A 16,578-nucleotide genomic window follows, 5' to 3' on the forward strand; every position below is an offset into this window, starting at 1 on the left:
TGTTACTTAGGAGGACACTGAAGCTTGAAGCAAATGTATTAAATTTGGGCAGTCTTGGTGAAAATGAGAACTGGTTTCATTACACAATCTGACGTCTTTCATCTAAAACCAAATGAGATAATAAAGTAAGAGAAATGAGATATATTTTCTGCATACAGAACCATATAATCCTTTACCTCATTTAAATAATAGATTCATAATTTTATTCCAACTAAACTATTCTGTTAGACATTAACATGCTTGAAAATGCCACATGCTTGAAAAGATACTTGGTATTTCTGTACGAATATTATGTGCACAACTCTGCACTTGTTTTGATTTTTGTTGAGTCATTTATATGGAGATTTCCAAGTGCCATTTACTATCAACTGTAAGAGTATAGGAGATAATTTTACAAAAATAGGATGGCAAACTACTTTTCATATAAAACTGACAGTCAATGAGACTGAACTGATAACATTTAATGCACCTATGAAAGTGTTAAATGTACTAAAGTGCACCATACTTAGAATATCCCATTTTGAAACAGGATTTTTACTTCTTAGAGTTTACTTTAAAGAATCAGCCCAAATTTTGCAAAGATTTTATAAATATATGTAACATAACTGCATACTATCAATGATCAGCTCGCTCGCTTTATTCTTGTGTTTAAAATCATTCTCAATTCTAAAACAAGGTGGGGGGTGGTACATGGGCATTGATTACATTATTTCCTGCGCTTTTCTGTACGTTTAAAATCTTTCCATCTTTGGAATAGTGTTTAAATATTTCTGTTTTCAGTCCAGAAGTACCAGCAAAGTGTCTGATATTTAGAATTCTGTGATTATACTTTCACATTCAAATATTTAATACAAGAGGTAAATACTCACTACAAAAGTCTAAATAAATTGCAAACACAGGATATTCTGCCTGGCACTGCACTGTAATGCTAAGTGGGGCCCAGAGCCCTCCCGGCCCTGCCAGCCCTGCCCGTTCCTCCCGAAAAACTCTTCAGGGCAGACGAGAGCCACACAGAGTGAAAGGATCTTATAATTTTAGTCACCTAGCACTTGCTTCCTTTACAAACCCTTTCTGAAGTCACAAACATAAGTCCATAATTCTGTTCCTCTAGGAAGTCAAAGTCTGCTGGGCCATCATGATATGAAACCAGCAGATAGCGATGGAATTGTTTAATTGGCTAAATTTTCTATTCAATAACTCATATTAAGTAGAGCTCATGTCTACTGACCTACCTTCTCTAATAGAATTTAAATATATTTACAAATCCAGGATAAGGAGCAAGGGGGCACATGGCAGCTCGGTGTTCCCAGCGCTCCAAGACTGGGAATCCTGGACCACAGAGAGAGACGGTGGGAGCTCCCGAGCCCTGCCCGCCGGCTGCAGCCAGCGTCACCACCGCCACCTCACCGCCACCTCCTCCAGAGTCAAGCAGATTCCTCCCGTGACTGGCCGCCGCTGACAGATGATCCTTGTGGGAAACAGACCCAACCTATTTTATTTTCAATTTATGTGAGTGATTGGTGTATGTGAAAGAACACAGAAAAATACCAACTGCGTAAAATCGTAGCTTATTATTATTATCGTTATTTTACGGAAGCTGCATGAATATTCATGGGAGAATGCAAGGTCAAAAAAAGGAAGTCTGGACTAAAAGGTAATTACACAAAATGCTGTATTCCAAATTATTTATCTTCATAATCATAACCAACAGTCCCAGCAGCTCTCGGTGAAGGGGAGGCAATATGCTTGGAGGGGCTCTTGTTTCCAGTATGAGTCTACCACGGGGGTGGCGTGGGGCTGGGGGCTCCTCGGAAGAAAGTCCTCATCAGTCAGAGGAATCGCAAGGGCTCAGCCCAGCAGGCTGCTGAGTACCTGCCAGGAACAGCGAGCGAAAGAGCAAACCTAAACACGTTCACCCATCACAGTGAGGTCAAGAAATCCCATTTGCGGCCCCGCCATCCTCCCCTTCCAGCCACAAGTCCCCTTCTCAGCGCCCACCCAGTTGCCTGGGCGGCAGATCTCACTAGCAGGGCAGGTGCCGCCAGAAGGCTTGGAGGGTAAGGAGCTGCCTCCGCTTCCCCAACCCGCCCTGACGCTTCTGCTGTGCGCGCCAGGTACTGAAACCTCCAATCCCCACGTCCATAGGAAAACCCTACCCTCCTTCTGCCTCACGATAAAGGCTGGAACCCGGGACCCCCATGTGCCCTCCCCGCCCCCCAGGACCCCCACGGGAGCCTGGGACCCCCATGTGCCCCCCCAGGATCCCCCAGGACCCCCACGGGAGCCTGGGACCCCCATGTGCCCCCCCAGGACCCCCCAGGACCCCCACAGGAGCCTGGGACCCCCATGTGCCCCCCCAGGATCCCCAGGACCCCCACGGGAGCCTGGGACCCCCATGTGCCCCCCCCAGGACCCCTACAGGAGCCTGGGACCCCCGTGTGCCCCCCCAGAACCCCTACAGGAGCCTGGGACCCCCCGTGTGTCCTCCCCCCAGGACCCCCGCAGTAGCCCAGGACCCCCATGTGCCTCCCCCAGTGTCCCCGCGGGAGCCCCGCTGAAGTGAGACAGGACTCCTTGGCACCCTCCCTCCCCCCTCACCTAACAAAGCTGTCCTTTCATGTATTCTCTGTGGTCTGCTGCCTGCATTTGCATGTCATCACTGAAAGAACCATCCAGTAACATCTGAAACACTTGTGCAATAAAATCCCATGGTGAAAGTAGAAAAATGATGCTCCATTTGCAAATGCTTGTGGGGAGTGCAAACACAATGGATTGCTTTTCTGTGACTATGTCTCATTGACAGTTTATTAGCTAAGAAATAGTATAATCACATTTACTATTCTAATAATATATTTTAATAACCCTGGCATTTACTCTAAGTCGACTTAATTCAATATTTATTGATTTCCTACTTGTGCAAAGAATTCCAGATATAAAAACAACCAGAAGCATATGCCCACTAATCTCAAAGTCTAATCACTTCCCCCTTAAAAAATGGTATCCATAGCTATATTGGAATTTGAAATTACGAAGATGTAACACTCATTTATGAAGCAGGAGAGTTAGTATGTTTTACAAAATTAATATCTTATGTGAAGAATAGTTATCCTGACCCCCAAAATATACTTTAAAGTAGAAAAGAAATTTATCGAGCATTGAAATGTCCATATCAAAACCATATACCATTAAAATGATGTGGAAAGAGAGTAATAATGAAAATTTAAACATCTAAATCATCTTCTATTGCTTAAGAAAAGTATTTGCAGTAAGAAAAAAAAAAAAAGAACCTACTCAGAAAACAAATGTTTCATGTCTTCCTGTATGTGCCAGGCCCCTTGCTGGACACTGGAATACAAAGGACTGTGAAGAGGCAGTTCCAAACTCAGCTCACTCAGTCTAATCCAATCTATTTTTACATGTAAAATGGGTCACTTCGAGACACCTCAGAAAAGAAGAATGCAACATTCTTATTAAAATTATAATACTTGACTATTATCCTCTCCCATAAGAAATCCACAGGCAGAGATGCCTAAACACAGGCGGGGCTGCTCTTGCCTCTGTTCAGTATCATACAGAAGCATATCTTCAGTTTAAGGGGGAAAATATTTAATGACACTCTACTCTGCTTCAGCCTATTTTTAGAACATAAATATAGATTATAAAACTCATACCATAAAAGGTACAGCCTTTGGCCAAAAAGGCAAAGAAGAAGAAAATGCGATTTAAAGTAGAACACAATCAGCTTCAATGGCATTAGAAGGACAATATCTGGTCGTTTCACCCAGAGGTTTGGAATAATTTCTACCCATACTCACTGTTCCATAGAAGTAAATGGTTCAAAAACAACAGCACAACTCTGACCCACGCATGCCTGACCCTGGGTCCCGGCGGGTTGCTCTTGGCACTTCTTTTGGACATGCTTTTATTGATGGGTGAACTTTAAAGTTTGCACATAAATCTAGCCATGGAGAAACTGAGGAAGGGTCAGCTTTGCTATGAGCTGGTTGCTCAGCCTTCACTGAACTACTGCTGTGTGTCCAGAAAAAACGGCATTAGGCAACAGGCTAGAAAACCTATCATTGATTTGCTTCATGGTGTGAACTGGATGGGTTACAAACAGAAAAAGAAACCATTTTTTTTTAAACCCTGCCTTTAAAAATGCTCTTTGACTTCCACTTCCCAGGATACCTTAAAGACATCTTGGGGAGATTCCCTTAAGGAGATGGTTAGTCCAGCTTATCAGAAGGCCACGCAGATTCCTGTTCCAGGAGTGACGGAGCTGCTGACCCTGCCACGGAGAACAACTATAGACACTGGAGCAACAGGAACAGAAGCAGCTATCCTAAGGCACTAGACACCGCGCAAAGCAGAGAGAATGGGGGAATGCACCGGGTAAGATACGTCTCCACGCGGACCTTGTATGAGGGACCCCAGTCCGAGCAGCTGAGGACACTGACTCCGAAGGCGGGGTTCGCGCCTGCCAGAGAGGGTCAGAGCGAGGGCAGAACCACAGTGAAGACAGCAGCAAGGAAGAGGGCTTCAACTCTGTTTACAAACGCCACGCAGACCCTGCGCTGACCCCAGAGCTAGTACAGACAGAGGGAAGACCCAGGGCACCAGGTGAAAATGAGGCCTCAAGGAACTGAGAGGAAATTTAGCTTCAGCTTACTTGAGCAGATGCAGAGTAGGAGTTGGAATTCAGCAAGGACAAAAGTCAAAATTCTTCAGAGGAAGACAGCAATGTCCAGAGCCCCTACAAGAGATCAGCCACAATGTCCACTACACAACAAAAATTATTGGACCTGACAAAAACAGGAAAAAGGAAAATACAAACCAAAAACAGAAAAGGTCGTCCCAGAGTCAAGAGAAAAAGCATCAGTGGAAACCAACCCAAAATGACCCAGATGTTGGAAAGAGCACAGCCTTCAGAAAAGCTAAAATAAATATGTTCAGAAATGTAAAGAAAAATATTGTCATATTAACGAACAGATGGAAAGTGCTACCAGCAATGTGGAAAGTATAATAGAAGACCAAATGGAAGTTTAGAACTGAAAATTACAATTTCTAAAATTAAAATTGTGTTGGATGGGCTTAATAGCAGATTTGAGATTTAAAAGAAGGACTCAAAAACTTACAGAAAAACTGAAAAAAAAAATCACTGAGAATAAAGTGAATATAACAACCTTGATGATCAATTTGTGAGACAATACTAAGCAGTTTAACAAGGCTGGAAGTAGACCCCTAAAAGGAGAAGAGACAGGGGAGAAAAAGGGAAGAAAAAACAATTTAGTAAATGCAAAGCAGAATAAATGCAAAGAAAAAAGAAAACCTAAGCATGAAGTTAAACAGGTAAACATTAAGACTAAAGAGAAAGTCTTGAAAGCAGCAGAGGAAAATGACAGACGCTTGCCATACAGCAGGGCAACAACACAAACGATGACTCCTTCAAAATACGGAGGCCAGAGAAAATAAACAGCATCTTTAGTGCTGAAAGGAAAATCTGTCAACCCAGAATTCCAAAGCCACTGAAAATATCCTTTTAAAAATGCCAGAAAAATAAAGAAAATTTCCAATAAATGAAAATGTAAAGAATTTGTCAGCAGCAGACATGTGTTACACGAAATGCTAAAGAAAGTGCCTCAGGGTGAAGCAACAACAGAGGAAAACTCAGATACATAGGAAAATGTAACACCAGGCAACAACTCCAATAAAAAAGAATTATATAAGTGGAGACAAGCTGAGGCAAACTGCTAGTTTTTACTGGAAGTAAATCAATATTATCTTGAAATAAATGAATAGCAAAATACACATAGTTTTCAACTACACATGAACCATTCTGCAGGATATATCATATGTTAGGACACAACGCAAGTCTTGATCATTTGAAAAGTATTTAAATAATGCAAAGTATGTTCTCCAACCACAATGGAATTCAATTCGGAATCAAAAACACAACGAAATATGAGTAACTCCCAAATGTTTGGACATTAGAAGACAGACCTTTAAATAGCACATGGATCAGATAAATCCCAATGGAAATTAGAAAATATCATTAACTGAGTGAAAAAAGTAACAGGAATATTTACAGGTTGCAGCTTCAGAAGTATTATTATTATTTTTTTTTTTAAAGATTTATTTTTATTTATTTAATTTCCCTCCCTCCCCCGGTTATCTGTTTTCTGTGTCTTGTTTCTCTGTCCGCTTCTGTTGTCTCAGCGGCACGGGAAGTGTGGGCGGCGCCATTCCTCGGCAGGCTGCTCCCTCCTTCGCGCTGGGCGGCTCTCCTTACGGGGCGCACTCCTTGCGTGTGGGGCTCCCCTACGCGGGGGACACCCCTGCGTGGCAGGGCACTCCTTGCGCGCATCAGCACTGCGCATGGGCCAGCTCCACACGGGTCAAGGAGGCCCGGGGCTTGAACCGCGGGCCTCCCATGTGGTAGACAGACGCCCTAACCACTGGGCCAAAGTCCGTTTCCCTCTTCAGAAGTATTAGCTGCATCTTGTGGCAGTACTCTGTAGGAATCGGGGCTCTGGGAATTTACGCCAAAAAATTACAAAACTGCTGCTGTTCTTGCTGTGAGTAGCAAACTGTCATTTGCTCTGACCCAGAAGTCTTGTGTCTTCTTCAAGCAACCACAGAACAGTGGCAGTGAACTTGTCAGCTTCGAAGGAGGGTAAAATCTCAGACCCTACACATTTCTGGACAGAGATGTGTAAACATAATCTAATAGTATGTTTAATATATTTGAGAAGTTAAACATTTGATAATGGAGGAATTTCAATTCAGTGGTAAATTAAGACTTTTTTAATAGATGGTATTGGGACAATTGGCTTTTGGTCTGCAAGACAATTTCATGCATTTTACCATATATATAAATAAATTTTAGAAGGCCTAAATTCTTAAATGTAAAACATACATCAATCAAATTCCTTTACAGTGCACAATCTAGAGAGAACGTTGTATGAATAGAAACCAAGTAACCACAAAAAAAAAACTTAAGCGAACCATAAAAATTTAAAATTCTATATGACAGATAATACCATAACCTAAATAGAAAAACAAGAGATTTGGCAAATATTGCAATGCAAAGAACCAAAGCTTAAAATATGAAATACACCATAATATAATATCACATCATATAAGTCACTATAATATAAGACTATAAAATGCAATGCAATACAATGTAAATTCTTACAGACAGGAAAAAAATAAACTACCCTGTAGGAAACTTCATTTAAGAATATGGAAAGACAATTTACGGAGGATTTCACGTAAAGGACAAATAACGTATTAGAAAAAGATGCCAAAATATAGTAGTAGTATGATAAATACAAGTTATACTGAAATAACATCTTATTCCTAGAAAAAGCAAAAATTAAAACTAATCTTACAACCTCTTCCAGGTGGTATATAAAGAAGAGGATACATATCATACACATTTTGTGGAAATGTGGCATGTTACAAATTTTTTGCAAATCAATCTATCAACAACTATTAAACTTGAGATAATACCCTTCCACATGGCAGCCACACCAGTACGTGAAGACTTATGTAGAAGAATGTTGATTGTGACGCTGCTTATAGGGGCTAAGAAAAAGTACGTGTGATATAATAGCACAATTAATGCAGTGTGTATGTGAGAAATTTAACCATCACACAACAGAAGAATATTTGAATAAATTTTCAGAAATACTAGACTCTCTAAAGTGTTGTGGTAAAGGGGAAATTGTGCCCACTTCAGTTCAGTGGCCTGGTTCCAAGCTGGGCCTTTGCCAGTCACTAGCTCTGCAACTTTGGGCACATTAAATCACCCTCTGCTTCCTCTTTTTAAAAGTACCGTCACCTACTTTCACAGGGATGTTACAGGGGCTAAAATGTTTTAACAAAACCTTAAAACGTTAGTAAATTATAAAGTCTGCATGACTATTGTGATTGTGGTATACTTAGAGATCATGTAAATTAAGGATTTCTCTAAGCCACTTAAATTATCACCATAGAGAGACTATCCAGTCTTCCAAAGTACAGGAATGTGGGCCCCCAAATGGCAAAGGAGTGATGATGGCCAAGCCCACAGCGTGAGAGTGGAGAGTAGTTGGCCATAAACTTCCCCTGCAACCACACGCCCTCAGCACCTGCTTTTCAAAAGGTGAGGTGACCTGCCTGGCAGCCTGAATCTCTTTCCTACGGAAATGTGGGTCACATGCTATTTGTGATTTTACCTTGTTTGTAAGAAAAAAATATGGCATCAGATATTGTTTTTCTGACCCTATGTCACTGCTTCTTCACTTACTCGATAAAGCACAAGAAACTCGAGCGTGACGGCTGCAGGTGAGGACGCCGCGCCGGCCCCCGCGGAGGGCAGCGCCTGTGGACGAGGGCGCTGGCACAGCCCAGTTCTCTGCAGCACCAGCCTCCCCGGAGCCGTGGAGGAGGCAGCGCTCAGGCCCCTCGGCCGACGCAGGGGTTGTGTCTAACGGACCCCCGGCGGCCCCCCTGTGGGACGCACGGCGCCTTCCCGTGTCCGCCCCGGAGTGCAGGTGCCTGGTGGCAGCTCAAGCCAGGAGTTTCCAGGAGACTGAGACTCAAGGTGAGCGAGTTGGAAGAGGTTTCCGTGTGTGTCATATGTGTGCATGTGCGAGTGGGTGTATGTGTGCCGGAGAGTGTTTATGAGTGTGTCTGTCCATGTGTGGATAGGTGAGTATGTGGGAGGGTGTATGTGCATGTGTGCACACATGCCTGTGGGTGTGTAAGAGTTGTGTGCATGTATGTGAGTGTGCGCACACGCGAGTGTGTATGTGTGCACATGCCTGGGGTGAGTGTGTGCGTGAGAGTGTGACGTGGGGTGTGTAAGAGTGTGAGTGCGTGTGTGTATGTGTGCGCGCATGCCTGTGGGTGTGTAAGAATATGTGTGTGCACCTGCCTGTGGATGTGTAAAAGTGTGGGTGAGTGCACACATGCCTGTGGATGTGTAAAAGTGTGTGGGTGAGTGCGCACAGGCCTGTGGGTGTGTAAGAGTGTGTGTGTTCGTGCGTGTGCGCGGCATGCCTGTGGGTACGTGCGCCGGCGGGGCGCGGCAGGGGGCCCGGCGGGTAAGACAGGACAAGGCCCCCCACACCCCCACCCCGCTCTCCTCCCCGCCGCCCCCGCAGATCCCGCGGCCGGGGAGGGGGCTCCCAGGCAGGGGCAGGGCGGGGTCTCGGGCTGGGGTAGAGCTGCGGCGCTGCAGTGGGCACGGAGGGAGACCTGCCCGCCTGCACCCGTGGGGCCGGCGCCCTGGCGTGGGGGAGCCGCTCCCGAGGCCCGCGGGGCTGCCCCAGGACCGGCCGGGCGGCGGGGGCCTCAGTAGGCAGGGGCTGCCGGCTGCCGGGCCACGACAGCAGGTCCCGCCCGTCCTGGGCCGCGAGCCCCTCGCGGCGGGCCCCGGAGGTGCCGGCGTCCAGTGAAGGCCCGGCCCGGCCCGGCTGGAGCCCTCGAGGGGAGGAGACGGCGCAGGCCCAGGAGCACCGGACCCCCGCGGCCCCGCCCAGGGCGGGCGCCCTGCCCGCCTCCACGCTGCGCTACCCCAGCCGTGGGCGCGGGACTCGGGGGTTTACGCCCCACGCAGCGCCGTCGCCAGGGCAGCCCGGAGGGCCGAGGCGCAGGGTGATGATTTCCCGAGAGCTGCCGCGTGCGCCCCCAGCTGCGCGCCTGGGGGTCCGCGGGGACACCGGGAGCGTTTCCCTGGCTTCCGTCTTACAAGCAGCCTCTGGGTGTGGTTAAGCTCCTTCCCTTAAAAAAGTTTCAATTTCTGGGACAAAAGGGTTCTATGTATTTAACGTTTGTCCACCTGGAAGCACCAATAGACTAGCTTGATTCATATATTGCTAGTGGTGATATTTATAGTTAATGAAAGAATCAGCTTTCATTTTTAAAACTTTTTTTCCAGGATGACAAAACGATTGCTAATATGTCTATCCTGCCTGAGACAGCATTTTTCCTTGTCAGTGACAATAAAGGCTTGCCACTTTTTATCTGGAGCAGGTTTAAAAACCACGTTTTCCGCATTCCTCGATGGATTTGGTGCCTCTGATCATCTGTCCCCTGGGGAGGTTCAGAACCCTGATTTTCCTTCCACTCTCTGGCCTGAGCGCCTTCACGAGGCAGGCGGGGGCTCGGCAGAGGGTGCCCTCACTTCTAGGAAGGTGAAGTGAACCCCCCACTTAGGAAATGCAACTTAAGGGTAGAAAAACCGCTTTCTTTCCTGAATGGCGCAGCATTTCTCCTCTTTGCCTAAATCCGTTCCTCTGAGACTCTTAGCCTTTAGGTCCCGGCACTCCCATTACCTTTAGGAAAACTGTCCTCGATTATGGGACCACAAAGGAGACCCTCACGGGTCCTTTCCAGTGGGCACTCTGCCGGCTGCACCTGCCACCTGCCTCCAGCCGAGTGGGGCTGCACCGGGGGACGCTGAGCAGAGCAGGGGCTGCAGGAGCTGGACACACGGCCCCCGCAGCCCCCTTGGGGCATGATGCCCACCGCGGGGCACCGTGTGGCCCGAGGGGTCGCACAGACTTTGATGGCGAACCATTTACCTCACAGAAATCTACCAGACACGATGGGTGAGCGCGCAGAGCTGGCCTCGCCGGCCTTGCGTCCACCTCCAGATCCCCTGTCCACTCGTCTTCCCAGAGGGAAGAGCCACGTGGCGCGTCCTCTAAGCCGGAGGCCACGTCCTTGCTGTGAAGGTGCCCACAGCAGGCAGGCGGCGAGCGAGGCCCGGCCCTGCCTGGGCTCTGCCCACCCCCTCCCTGGCCGGCCCAGCTTTGAACGATAGGAGGGCAGAGGAGGGGCGCTCTGCTCTCTGCCGACTCGACGATAAGTCAGAATCGCTAGCTGCAGACAGAGAGGGCTGCTCCAGAGGCAGAAAGCAGTGAATTTGAGGGGAGCAGGGTTCTTCCTGAATTTAGATAGGAAGCCGCCTCGTGCACACACTTTCTTCTCCTGTCAACGGAAAACAAAATTCTAGGGTTTCTCAGTGAGGGTGTAGCTATATGTGTAAAATGTTCTTGGCAACAAGGTTTGTTTATCAGGAGGATCAGAGCCATAGATTCCGGGCCACGCATCTCATCAGATGCTACGCAGAGCTGAAATCACGTGCACCTTCCTGGCGGCGGGGTGTCTGAACGACCCACGAGGTTCCCCTGCCCTGGAGTCACACCTTTATCAGTACATCCCCACGCTGCTTCCCTGCTGGCCCCGCACTGTGCCTTGCTAACTACGCCAGCAGCACATGTGGCGCAAACAGAGGCTTGACAAAGCCCCGGTAGGCTTCTGCGTTAATTCTGGGGTCCCTGCCTCCTCCATACACTGGAGCCAGCCTGCCGGGCAGGTGCGAGAGGAGCGTGCAGGAGAGCCAAGTTCTCCAGCAGAGGCCAGTGTAGACCCCTCCTCCCACCCACCTGCTGGCCTAGATCAGCCTCCCCCAGAGAACCATCCAGCTGACCTGCAGGCTCGTGAGAAACAACAGGCAGCTCTCAGTTCAGTCACTGAGTTTCAGTGTAGTTTGTTACACAGCATTATGGTAGCAAAAGATGACTGAGACTACTAACATGTAGCAATCTCAAAGATACAACATCGGGTCATAAAATGATTACAGAATGATTCCATTACATTAAAAAAAAAAAAGCCTGATTCACATATAGGGAGAAAGGTCTAATCTGGAAGGATATACACCAATTCTTATACCAATATCTACCTCTGGGGAGAGGAGTAGATTGAATGTGGGAGAGAAGAGAGAGTTCCACTTTGTAAAATTTTTAAAATTTTTAAAATTTTTAAAATTTTCTTAGTGAGCATATTTTCACATATGACATAATTTTAAGACCGTTTTACAAATAAAACACAACCATAGGATACTTCCACCACAAAATATATTTCAAAGGAACCTCTTTAAGGCAAACTTAAGGTCAGTAGCTGGATAACAGAGATAAGAGTGGATCCCTGGTTTCTAAGGTGTTGATACTACATCATTGCCTTTAATGGTAGTAGACGGACCACAAGAGAAAATTTACGCTGAGTCCTCGAACTACCTGGGAGCTCAACAGTGACCTTCCACTGGTTTAAATACGACTTCCTTGAACCCTGAACTGTCTCTAAGACTTTGCTGGTGGGAGAACCCCACTTTGGTGCACCTAATTCTGAAATGTCTCTGCTTCAGGTAGTTTCCATGAAGAAAGTGGGACTTTCAGTGGGGGAATCCAGAATTTGTGTTCCACTTTGCTACTCTTTTTGAATCTTTTTAAGCCTAAATTCTCTTTGAAAAAGGAATGATTCTACCTTCACACATGATAATTGTGAATATTAAAATCTTCCCCTACCATATAAATAAACAAAAGCATGTTATCTAAACACCTTTGGAATCCACCAATAAGGCCTGCAAACTGACAATTTCCTCTGGAGTAAGATTTCAAGACAACCAGAGATTATTTTCCTGTGCCTAAATATCATCCCTTCTTTATTCTGGACCACTGAAATTTTGCATGAGTTGAATCATTTATTTGCTTTAAAGAATGTTCCTTTCCAAACATCTAAAACCCCAAAAGAGGGGCTAAAACTTTAATATAAAAATAGTGGGTCTATTTACTCACTACACAGCGAAGACTGTAAGAAACGCCTTGCCTTTTGTGGGAATCAAGGGAGGTGCTGGATCTGGTGAGCCCAGCCCAAGCCTGGCTCGCAGGGAGGGGGCCGTGAACATTCACACAGAGGCACCGACAAGTTCGTATTCTAGAGGCTCCTAGAGGCGACACGGTCACCCGAAAGCAACAGTTCTAAAGAGTGACACGCATCCAAATCATTCCTACCAAAAGGATCTAGTAAGTAGGCTCTAATGATCTAATGTCAAATAAAAATAACTGTCTCCCCAAAATTCACTATCTAGATCAGAAAAAAAAAAAAGTTAAGGCAATAGGAAGTCATTACACAGTTACCGCCTGGGCACTAGGAAACTACACAATACCATAGCCACTTACCACATGTCATGACCAAAGGACTGAATTTTTTATTTTATTTTATTTTAATTATTTTATAAATTTAAATAGCCATGTGCAGCCCATGGCTACCAGATTGAAGAATGCAAATTTAGGTATTGGTCATTATAGAAATTCCTAATGGACGGGGCTGCTCCGGACCAGGGATGGACAAAGTTGTTCTGGAAAAGGCCAAATCATACATAATTTAGGCTTCATGAGCCGTACGGTCCCTGCTGCAGCTACTCAGCTTGGCCGCTGCAGGACAAAAGGAGCCAGGGCGAAGTGAAGCAAATGAGGCCGCCCTGCCCCGAGATAACTTTATGGACACTGTGTGACTCCACCAAAGGGCACTAATGCAAAGTGCCAGAAATCTGTTGGCTTTTATGAAGGGTGTTTATTTGGGGTGGACACTTACAGCTCTAAGGCCATGAATTTAATACAATCAAAGGCCATCACGCCCAGAGGAAAAATTAGTTTACAAACATAATATTTCTCTTTTTAGGATTCATAAATAATCTCAAACTGCCACAGACACTGAAATGTGATTTTGATATAATTTTCATGCATCAGAATATTATTCTTTTATCTTCTCACCCCGCAGCAGAGGGGAGGTGTCACGTGCCCGCTGCCACCTCGTGGCCCTGCGCCACGATGTCCTGCAGCTCTTCAGGAGGATGAAGCTGTGCCAAGAGCCTGCAGCCAGGCTGGCTCCAGCTCGTCCCTACCAAGGAGAACAAGTCCACGGTCCCAGCCTCACGGTGGAGAGGCCAAAAGCAGAACTTGGAGGGCCAAACCGGTGCTTGGCACCAGTGGGTACATGGCAAGGGGTAAATATTGCTAACATCACCAATGCTACTTTCCAATTTTTGTTTCAGCTGCTGCCAAAATGGTAGTTAAGATCCAAACTGGGGAAGTGGACTTGGCCCAATGGATAGGGCATCTGCCTGCTACATGAGGGGTCCGCGGTTCAAACCCCGGGGCCCTCTTGACCCGTGTGGAGCTGGCCCATGCGCAGTGCTGATGCGCGCAAGGAGTGCCCTGCCACGCAGGGGTGTCCCCCGCGTAGGGGAGCCCCATGCGCAAGGAGTGCGCCCCGTGAGGAGAGCCGTCCAGTGCAAAAGAAAGTGCAGCCTGCCCAGGAATGGTGCTGCACACACGGAGAGCTGACACAGCAAGATGATGCAACAAAAAGAAACACAGATTCCCGTCCTGCTGACAACAACAGAAGTGGACAAAGAACACGCAGCAAATAGACACAGAAAACAGGCAACTGGGGTGGGGAAGGGAAGTGAAATAAATAAAAATAAATCTTTGAAAAACAAAAAGAGATCCAAACCATCCCCAAATGTCTGAATTATTACAAACTATGAAAAACATATGACACTTCCATGAGTAGAAAGAGGTTTGCCGCGCCATCTCTCCTGTGATCAGATTTGTTTCTGAGGTCACCTGCCAACTCAGGTGTCATGGGCAGTAGACCCTGGAAATTAGCCGCTCCAAAGGCACCCCTGGAGGTGCCCAGGCACAGAGGCAGCGAGCACCCGGGGTGAAAGGGCACGAGTGACTGAAAGTTCCTCATAACGTGCAGGCCATGCACCTCCACCCAGCGCCGCCCGGCACCTGGTGCTCAGGGGTGGCCCCGCTCGCAGGGATGGGGCAGCGGCTCGAGGAAGTGACCGCAGGTGCCTTTGCAGGTGTCTCCTCGCTGCTGCTAACGCCCGGGGGGCGGGTGCTGCTGACCTTTGCGGCGGAGTAAGCAGACCCCGCGAGCTGCGGGTGCGCGCCCCAGCCAGCGCCTGGGCCTGCGGGCTCCTGGGCAGCGCTTCCCGGGGGAGGTGCCGCGCCGCCCTGGAGGAGCAGCCACCCGGCCTCTGCACCGCAGCCCGTGTTCTCATCTGCAGGGACTCTGTGCGAGGAAGTGCTTCACTCGTGCATGAGATGCCGTCCCTGTTCCCTAGCACATCCCGTGCTCAGAGAGTGTCGCCTCTGTCCCCAGCATGGATGACACCATCCTGACTATTTCCATGAACTTCGACTCCATTAACCCACAAGTACTTCTCCTCTCCAGAAAGCAGCACCCTCGTCCCTTCCTCTTCCGATGGTTTATCTCCCATAACTTGAAATTAACATCAAACATAAAAGTGCTTGATTTTGACACCTGCACTTCTGCCGTACTCCACATTTGCCCACGTTGTGAAGCAGGTTTCATAATTTCATTATCATGATAAATAGGAAAAGAACTTACATTCCGACATTGAAATAACAGACCTTCTCTAGGGCCTCTGGTTCCAGGTTATTTTCTTTTTCCGTTCACTCATACTTCGTGGGGAATTAACTTGCCAGTGGAACGATACACAAATCACGTTGCTCTTCATTGTTCCTGTAAGAGGGAAACTGCAAGAGCTCATGACTGTCGTCGCATTTAAATCAAGACCCGTAGCGGTGATATTTCTTTTCAGAAAGTGAGGACACTGCACCACCGGTGCATGTCCACCGAGACGCCCCAGAGGCTCGCTGGTCCACGCAGCAGAATTGCTGTTCCCCTGCCCTCTGTCTTCTTGCCTGGCTTTGATCTGAGCATGCATTCATAAGCAAGGACGGCGCTTTCTTAACAGCTGTACTGAGATGTAAGTGACACACGAAAGCGGCCCACTGTTAACCATAGAGTTTGCTGCTTTGGCATGTGTCTCTACCCTCTAAACAATCATAATGACAATCGCCAGTGATGCAGACGAGCCCACCCAGCCCCGGAAGCGTCCTCGTGTCCTTCCGTGGCTCTACCCCCTCCCCCACCCTGCTGGCCCCGCCCAGCCCCCGCTGCCCCCTTGACTGGCCTCCTGACCTGCCCCAGGGTGTCAGCTGGATGGCAACCCACTTCTAACAACGGGGCACAGCCACAGTGGGTGCCATGGTCACACCCACCTGGCCGCGGTGTCGTGCTGCCCAAGCCTGTCCCCCTGCCCTGAGGAAGCTCCAGGAAGCAGCTGCTGGTGTGCGAACCCCACCAAGAGGGCCTCGAGGCAAGAGACCAGGACACGGGCGGCACCAGCAAGAAGCCGAGGCTGCGGCCAGCAGCCTTGCTGGGACCGGGGCTGCCCACAGCTGCAGAGCAGGAAGCTCCTCTCCCAGGCCAGCCCCAGGGTAACCCTGGGAGACCCCAGTTACTCAGACTGCAGAACAGGCCGAGCTGGCCCGGACCCCTGCCCCTCGGAAACTGTGTGTCGTGGTGATATTGTGGCACCAGAGAGGGACCAGATACTCCAGCCTGCCCCTGGCACTTCTGGCCCTGGAGGTCGGCTGTGTAAAGGGAAACCAGCAGAAGCACCCTTCGTCGGCCTGCCTTCCCTCGGCTGCATTAGTGGACCCATCGTGTCGTGGCTCATAGCAGTACATCCTTCCTCTCCCCTGCTCAGCAGTGCCCTGTTGTGCGGATTTGCCACAATTTATCCATCCACCTGATGACAGGCATTTGGGGTGTGTCTACTTTTAGGCTGCTGTGACCATTGGTGTACAAGTTCTTGTTTGGACAATGCTCTGATTTCTCTTGTGTAAACACCAAGAGTGGAAG

Source organism: Dasypus novemcinctus, chromosome 5 (assembly GCF_030445035.2).
Source record: "Dasypus novemcinctus isolate mDasNov1 chromosome 5, mDasNov1.1.hap2, whole genome shotgun sequence".
In the NCBI taxonomy this organism is placed as follows: Eukaryota; Metazoa; Chordata; class Mammalia; order Cingulata; family Dasypodidae; genus Dasypus; species Dasypus novemcinctus.